Below are 9,463 nucleotides of genomic sequence, written 5' to 3' on the forward strand. Positions count from 1 at the left end.
TTCCCAGGAAGGGTGCCTGGGTTTCTTCATGTGCTGTTGGTATGTGAAGACTGAGAGCCTAAGCTGCAAAGCCTCTTGAGGAAATCCACAGGTTACTTCTCTGGCACCCCCACTGTGTTCCTCATTGAATGAGAACAGCCAGAGGATGTGTGGTCTGGATATGAACCTTGCAAGGATCCAGAGATGGGTCAGTCAGTAAAGCTCCTCATAACAAGTTCTTTGAGGGGTAACTCTGACTAATGCTCCTTCATGGCCACCACATAGATATGATTTAATACAACAACAAAAAATGTTTCAGACTTTTGCTATTAGTGAGAAACTTTGTTATCAACTTCTATTTTGTGTTTTCAATGCTTGTGTTTTCCTCTACATGTATCATATGAAGAGTTTGAAGCAGAAAAGAATGAAGATAGACCTATTAGACATGAATTCATCTTAAAAAATTGCCTAAACTATTGGTTAATTAACTTATGCAGAAAAATATTTTTAAAAATTTTTCTAATTTTTGGATACTTTCTTCTAAAAAATTAGCTCTAAATGGCTATCATCAAGACAATGTAATTATGTAGTAAAAATTTTATTTTATTTTTATTTATTTTTTGTAAAGATTTTATTTTAATTTTTAAAAATTTTTTAATGCCTGCAGCACCTAGTATTCCTAGGTGGTCTCCCATCCAAGTACTAACCAGGCCTGACCCCGTTTAGCTTCTGAGATCAGATGAGATCGGCATGTTCAGGGTGGCAAGGCTATAGACTAGTAAAGATTTTAAAAGACCTTAAAATAACCACTAACTTCTGTTTCTGAACTCCATTTTTCAACTTAAAGATGTAGTCTTCAGAGTAATATTCATCCTGTTTTTCTTATTCCGGCAATACAATCTTTTGCCTCTCAATATTTGTCTTTCCTTTAATTTTTAGCTGGGCATATAGCTGCTACTAAAGAAGACTAGATATAGTTGTACAATTAAATTCTGGAATATGGGATCTTGGTGAAAGTGATGTATGTGACATCCCAAAGTGTCTGTACAGAGAAGATAAACGCTCATTTCCTCCTCCTTTTTTCTTGTTATTGGCTTAATGTAGACAAGAGAATTGGGGCCAGAGCATGATGAGGTTGACTGAGGGGCAAGGTAAAAGAAGCCTAATGCTATCATTCCAACTCTAGATCACAAATCTGGATGTATAAATGAGAGAAAAATAAAATTTTATCATGCTTAAGTCATTGTTACTTTAGGATTTCTGTATTGGCTGCTAAAGCTAATCCTAAACATCTTTTTATTTGTTTGTTTTTGCTCACCATTTTAGCCCCAGCATCTGCTATAGAACCTGAAGGGATCAGAACTATGCAAGGTAGCCATCTAGCAGGATAAATATGATGGACTTTCCCCAGCCTGTGAAGGAGAATATAAAAATATGAGTCAAAATTAAGGACAGAAACCATTTCTGGCACAAAAGATATACTCAATAAATAATTTTTGGATAAATTAATGACTATTAGAGGTGACTGACATATTTTTGAACCAAATATTATACCTGTCTAGAAGATTCCCTCCTTCTGACACTTTCTATTAATATCTCAAGATTCAGTTTCAATGTGAATTTTCTTTCTGGCTTCCCCAGCTTCTTCTGTATTGGGTAGTACCTACCTTCCTGAGCTTATTTCTGCCTCCCTTATATATACTCTGCTATTATCTCATCATATTGAAACTTCAGAGTTTCCATGACTTTTCTTTTTTGTGTCCTTAACATTCAATATGATGTCTGGAAGGATGGAGGAGAAGCAAGGAAAAAAATTTTCTAAACATACAAAAATTTACATAGGACTTTCCTCTAAAAATTTACTTCCTTTGAAATTTAGGAACTGCATTAGTCAGGGTTCTCCAGAGAAACAGAACCGATAGGATAGTTAGGGATATACATATAGCTATCTGGAGAACCCTGATTAATATAGTTCCTATGCATATAAAAGGAGAGATTTATTTTAAGGAATTGGCTTATGCAATTGTGGGGGCTGGTCAGTCTAAAATCTGTAGGGTAAGTTGGCAGGTTAGAGATCCAGGAAAGAGTTGATGTTGCAGTCTCAAGTTTGAAGGCAATCTACTAGCAGAATTCCTTCTTCCTTGGAGGAATCTCATCAGTCTTTTAAGACTTTCAACTCACTGGATGAGGCCCACCCACATTATGGAGGATAATCTACTTTATACATAATCTATTGATTTAAATGTTAATTATAGCTAAAAAAAAATACCTTCACACATCTTTGACCAAAAACTGGAGTACCATGGCCTAGCTGATTTGACACATAAAATTAACCACCACAGGAACCATAAAGAGAAGTGAATTTATTTAATACTTTTAAGTTCAAAAAGTACTATTTAGCTGACCTCTGTCAGAAAAGTGGCATTTATTATCCAGTGTTGAGGTCAGGAAAAAATAGAAACAAATTATTTATTATGACAAACGAGAGAAGAGGTCCTATAGAAAACAATTAGAAATATAATCAGATATATTTAGTAACTTCAGATCCATTATTGCTGCTTGTATGGTTAAAGAAAACTCACTTTTGTATAGCACTTCTGTGTAATAAAATTAAGCCAGGCTATATAAACCAAGAACTCTGGAGTAGAAGAAAAAGAATGTGTATATCAGCAGCATTCATTTAAGGTTACAAGATTTTTACTATTACTAATCAAGAATTTAAATACAATACCCCTATGTTATAATACTATTTTGCTCAGGACAAGATGACCTATTCATAGCCCAGATGAAAACTACATATATAAAAAGGGGGAACGGAGGAAGTTATCCCTAGTGTGCATTGATTTAGAATAATGGTTGCAGTGTGCAATGTTGTAAATTTAACTTCTCTTGCTATTTGTGCACAAAAAAGTACTCAACTGGCCTGAAAGAATTAATGTAGCTTCTAAAAGTAGGTCAACTAATTTATAAGCACAGCTTATATACCAGGAAGACTGGATCAATAAGTAATGCTATATCTATTTCCAAGAAACCTAGCAATATTTTTCACATTGAAAAGTGAGTACGGATAAAGTCAATTGGAAAGTGTTTTTTTTCTGAGGGTGGGATGAGCATGAGGAAGGAGGAGTATGAAACAGCAGCCAAGGAGCTGAAAAGTAACAGGAAGAGGAAGAGAAGCAGCATGTCGCAGGAAAAATCTGATGGTCCCTTCTTAACCAGGCAGAAGGAGGATGCAAAAGCCTAACTTGGGTCAAAATTAAGGCCAACACCAAGAGAGAAAAACCAGGTCTTCTCTGGCGTTGTAAGTACTAGAATCCTATTTGTCTCCTTTTTTATTCATTCATGTCTCCATGCTCCCTTTATTTAGTTGTCGTTTATGGGTATGGAACATGTACCAGGTGCCAGAGCCTGATCTGGGAACTGAGGCTGTAACAGGCATAAGTTGCTCTGTTCTTGCCCAGTCCACATACACTCAGCCTTCTTTGGAGGTTGCCTGCAACAGTTCCTGCTTGGGCCAATGATTGCTGAAGTTTCTCTGCTGAGGGTGTTCTCTAGGCCTGGGCATATGCTCAGAGATTCATTAACACCTCTGAAGGGCTCCTTAACCAGTGAAGCTCAGGAGGTGTTTGATAAGTGCCCCAGCTTCCTCACTCTTGGAAGGTTGGGGTCCAGTTTGCCCCAGTGATGACCTTCTCATTAAAGTGGACTTTATTGGCTTTCCTCTCTTCCCTGTCTCTCTCCCCTGCTCTCTCTCTCCCAGTGTTGCCTTGGCTTACCAGCGTAATTACCAAATCTTATTCTGCTTGGAGGGTAAATCAAGCTAACACAGTAGAGAACAAGGCAGATAAGCTGCTGTTCTTGTGGAACTTACTTATTCCTTGGGAGAGGCAATAAACAAGTGAAAGAAGTACACAAAATAATTTACTCTGATTATCGTCAGAAAGGAAAGGAGGTAACAACTAGGATTCTGGGGGATTTGGAAGGTTGGGGTCTTGTCAAGGTGAACACAGAGGGCCCTAGGGAGGAGGTGACCTATGAGCTGAGGTCTTAGAGGAAGGAGCCAGGTATGTAAAAACCTAGGGACTGGGGAAACTCCATTACCATGAGCTCTTTCTTCCCTCATCAGGATCCCAGAGTTCCAGGGGATACCTATTTATCTTCCAGAGCTGCCTTCTGGCCCACAGGGTCTAAATATACCTGGCCGTGACAGCATTCTTGGTTCTGGAATCTGGGCTATACCCACTGAGGAGGAAGGGGGTATGCAGAACAAGGTGCGCCAGGCACCATAGGGCCTTGGGGTAGTCCTGGGGGACCCTGGTACCCCAAGATCACTGCCCAGATCCCTAGCTCTGTGATAGATGGTCTTTGCCACAGTCTGACTCTCTTCTCTAGATCCATGCCTTTCCATTCCTGCACAATCAACAAGGTCTCACTCTCACCCTTTTCCAGTCCCCCAAAATTGGAGTGGATGAGGGAAGAGCCTCTGGCTGCAGTTACTAGGGCTCTTGGTTCTCTCTGCTGGCCACAGCCCCGTGCACGGGAGTTTCTTCAGGCTGCCACTCTGGGCCGCTCTGGATAAGGAAGAACATGTGAAACCAGAGGAAACGGGTTTCCTTAAACCAGGCTTCTCCATTATTCTTCTTCCATAAGAGGAGAAGGAGAATCAGGTCTCTCCTGTGTAAGATCTGAGTATTCCCTCTACCCCTAACTTCAGGGGATTTGATTACCTCACAGCAATACATATTGGAGGGGGGCGATGAGAACCACCCCCTGAATCTGGTAATAAAGACGTCATTTTGCAAGAAAATGGTGCTGATTCTTTAATAAAATCACATCCCACCCTGCACTGGCTGGGGTGGAGGACAGCAGAACTGGGAAGGATTTTTCTTTTTAAACGCATGTCCCGCCGCCTTGCTCCGGGGCGCGCGCGCTCCAGCAAACTAGAACGCCCGGGTCCTACAGGGCGAAGCGGAGGGCCTGGCGCACAAAGGGCCTTCTCCTGCACGCCCTCCCTCCGCCTCCAGGTCCCGCTCAGAGTTCTGGTTTCCCGTCCCAGATGGAGACCTTCTTCCCAAGGGACCAGCAGTTCCCACTTAGACGCCGGACCTCGGCATAACTGTCAGCAGGACGCAGCACCTTGAGCTCAGCGTTCCTGAAGGTTGCTCGCGCCGCGCTTCGGCTGCACCGGGTTTGGAGAGGTGGCGTTGGGAAGGAGGTGGTTTGGTTACCCACGCTCACCTTTGAGAGAACAATTTCAGCAGGGATGTTGTTTTGCAAATGAGATTATGGTATGTTAGGAAGGATTGGGTAGAACAAAATAGAAACAGAAGAAAAAGAATATTCATTTGCGATCTTGGGCCATTTTATAAAAAGGAAAGAAATGAATGAGAACCGGAGGAATACACAGGGTGAAGGAGTTGTTGTTGTTGTTTTTCTTAATCGAGATGAGGGTACCTGGGAATATTATAAAGGAAAGGAGGTGAAAGAGAAGCAGAGAATGAAAATGCTGGAGACTTGAGACAACTTCTGAGGGAGATTTACCAATATCTCAAGCCTTGTCCTGTTTGCGCTGTGCATCCTCCAACATTAACTGTCTCATCCTTCATCATTTTCTCCCTCTATGTCCTTCACCTCCTTGTCCTTCTCCCTTTTATTGACTTAATATTTATTATTGGGTCGATGTGGAGAGAAGACTATATAATGTAAAAGATAAAGATCTTAGAATCTGCCCCCAACCCTGGCTGACTAGTGTTTCAGTGAGAGCGCTGCATTGACATAAATGAGGAAAGTGCTTGTGGTGAAAGGATGAAGATGTCTCAGAGGAAGTGACACCAGAAAAAAGTTCACATCACAGGAACTATGGGAGATATTTCACAAATTTGAAAGCGTAAAGGATAAAATACTGGAAGGTGATCCGGAGTTAAAAAGGAGTATTACAATTTTCCAAATGCTTGCTTCTAGGGATAAGTTATATGATATATCATTTGAATGCTCAAACTATTCTTGATAAGTATTTTTACAAAGAAATAAAACACTTTAATTACTAATGTTTCTAATGTTTTAAATTAGAGTGTACTAAATAAATAAAATATGTATACTCTTTTTCATCTGTGTATTTGTGATCGACATTAAGAATGTTTTTAATGTTTTGACAAAAAAATTTAAATCATAATTTTTCCATTGATTATCAAGATCACTTTACTTTATTCAGTGTGATGATTTTACCTTCCTGCACTACTGTGTAAAGCGAGGACTGCTTGTATCTAGTAAGTACCTTGAATGAGTTATTTTCACTCTCTATGGTTCATTTTTATCCACCTGAAAAATGGGGATAATGACAGTATCTACCTCACAGGTATGTTGTAATAATCATTTGAATTCATGCTTATAAAGCAATTAGAACAAAAAGTAGTTAAATGATTAGCATTAACTGAATGCCATCTTTTATTTCATGATATGGCTATATTTTAATTTTAAATAATCCCTGTTGATGGACATTTGCAATATTTCTAATAATTACTATAAACAATATTGCCATGATCATCTGTGTGTATATGTCTTTGAACATGTGTTTTTTTGTTAGATAAATTCTTGAGAAGAATGGCGGCATTAAATAAGATGACCACTTAAAAATTTAACAGGTATTTTTACAAAAATATGCTAAGCATGTATAAGTTCCTATTTCCCCATAATCACACAGATTCTTAATAGTAGCAATCTTGTAAATTTTTGCAAATGTGATAGACAGAAATGATAAACGATTTTAATTTATATTTCTTTAATTAAGAATGAGCTTGATAACTTTTCACGTTTACTGACCATTTTCTATTTCTCTTGCTGAAAGACCTGTTGAAATTGTTTGCTCATTTTTTTTACTGATGTGTCACTTTCATAATGATTTTTCCTTTTAAAAGTTATTTTCATATATTAAATGTTAAAATTAGACATTGCAAAAATACTTATATGTATTACTAGCTAAGGTTAAAAGCATTTTTCCATATTTAGCAATCACTTATTCTAGACAACTTCACATTTCCTCATAACTAAAAAACATTTTATTTTGAAACAATTATAGACTCTCAGGAAATTGCTAAAACAGTACTACAGCCCCATGTTCACCCAGTTTCTCCGAATGGTGATATCTTATATAGCAGTAACATCTAATCAAAACCAGGAAATTGACATTGGTACTATATCGTTAACTTGACTACAGGATTTATTAAGTTTTTATTCCTGTGTGTGTGTTGTATAAAGTTCTATGCAGTTTTACCACACACACACTCTCCTGTAATCAACACCACAATCAGGATATAGAATTCTTTTACCTCCACAAAGGAACTCCCTCATACTGCCCATTTATAATTGCACCCACCTGCATTCCCGTCTCCTTTAGCAACCACTGATTTATTGTCTATCTCTATAGTTTTGTCATTTTAAGAATGGTATACAAATACATATAGTATGCAACCATTGGAGATAGCATTTATCACTAAGCATAATAACCTTGAGATCCATTTGGATTGCATCGAGAGTATCAATAGTTGTTTCCTTTCCATTGCTGAGTAATATTCCATATATGTATATACTAGGGTTTATTTAACCATTCACTCATTCATTGAAGACATTTGGGTTGTTTCCAATTTCTGACAGTTGTGAATAAAGCTACTACGAACATTTATGTATAAGTTTTTGGGTGAACATAAGTTTTCATTTCTCTGCTATAATTGCCCTAGAGGGTTCACTACTGGGTTGTATGGCAGATGAATGTATAGTTTTATAAGAAACTGTCAAATTACATTTAATTGTGGCTGTGCCATTTTACAATCCTACCAGTAATTTATGAATAATACAGTTTCTCCACATACTTGCCATTATTTAGTATTATCATCATTTAAAAATTTTATACATTCTGACAAGTATATGACAATATCTCATTGTGTTTTAAATTTGCATTTTCCTAACAGTTAATGATGTTGAACATTTGTTCATGTGCTTATTTACCACTAATATCTATTTTTTGGTAAACTATCTCTTCATGTCTTTTACTCATTTTCTAATTGGATCATTTGTGTGTCTGTGCATGTTTTGCTGTTGAGATTTGAGGATCCTTTATATATTCTAGATAAAATTCCCTTGTCATATATGTGGTTTGCAACTATTTCTCACTAGTCTGCAGCTTGTTTTCTATCTTCTTAGTAGAGCCTTTAACAAAGCAGATGTTTCAATTTTTGACAAAGTCCAGTTAATCAATTTTTAATGGTCTTCTTATTGATTTTTAAATGCTCACATATTAAGGAAATTAGTCCTATGACTGTCAGATGTGTTGAAAATAGTTTTATAATTTTTATATTACTTTATTTATGGTACTTTGTTCCACATCAAAGTTTTCTGTCTAGTGTGCTATGCTTTTCCTAAAATGCCTCCTCTTAAAATTCTTTACTCCTTTGGCTTCACTTATATGTCCTCTGATTTTGTTCAGCTGCCCTAAAGTGTAAGTGTTTACAAAAAATTCTCAATGATTGATATCTTAATACACTCACTTTTTTTCTTTATTATTATTATTTTTTTACAGCTAATCTAACAGCTTCAGCTATTACCTCTTGCTGTGACTTGTAGTTCTAGTTTTAGACTTCTTGGACATTTTCCCATGGCTATCTTTCCGCCACCTCAAACTCAAATGCCCCAGTAGGAAATTATTGTTCTCCCCACTTCGTTAAGGATATTCTCATTATCCTAGGCTAGAAACTGCAGCATCATCTCAACCCTTTTCCTTTCTCTTATAAACACATGTTAGTAGTCACCAGTTTCTACTGATTTTATTTTACAAGATCCTTTTAAATCTGTTTCTCCCTGGTTTAGACTCAAGTCATCACTTATTCGAGATGGGATAGTTGCCTCCTAAATGATGTTCCCATGTCTTTTTTTCCAGTCCATCCTATACATTATCATCAGTGTTGTCTTCCTGGGACAAAGTCTAAATATCTCCTTTTCCTGCTCAGTATCCTACAATAATAGGAGAAAATAATAAAGATATGATACTAATGATTAAAAATGATAAAAAATCATGGGTAGGTAAGATGCCAAAACTTTTATTGAAGAATATCATATGCAACTCTGCGGCAATGAATTTAAATATCTGGGAAAAATTGATGTTTTCCTAGATAATATAGTTTATAAAAATTGAATAAATAAAAAACCTGAATAGGTCAATAATTATAAAAAGGATACAGAAAATTTACCATTTGAAAAGGTACCAGTTCTAGTGCTAGTGCTGTAGAGGGGAAAAAAAAAATAAAACAAACACATACTCTACCTATAATGAATTTACAGCCCACTTAAAAAATATCTTTTCAAAATCACTGTAAACAGCTTCCATTTACTAAAACACAGGTTGGGCCAAGCAAAGCAAGGGAGTTGACTGGTTAGGTTTACTTTTTGTTTCTTTTGGAGTAATGATCTTTATAAATTTTTTCCCAAATCAAAA

The 9,463-nt window shown here is 37.0% G+C and overlaps 1 pseudogene; it reads right to left on the bottom strand.

Moving 5' to 3' along the window:
- Positions 1 to 637: 637 nt before the first annotated feature.
- Positions 638 to 755, bottom strand: LOC112480897 (annotated as a pseudogene).
- Between the last annotated feature and the right edge of the window lie 8,708 nt (positions 756 to 9,463).

The sequence above is a fragment of the Pteropus alecto genome, unplaced genomic scaffold, assembly GCF_000325575.1.
Source record: "Pteropus alecto unplaced genomic scaffold, ASM32557v1 scaffold20, whole genome shotgun sequence".
NCBI lineage: Eukaryota > Metazoa > Chordata > Mammalia > Chiroptera > Pteropodidae > Pteropus > Pteropus alecto.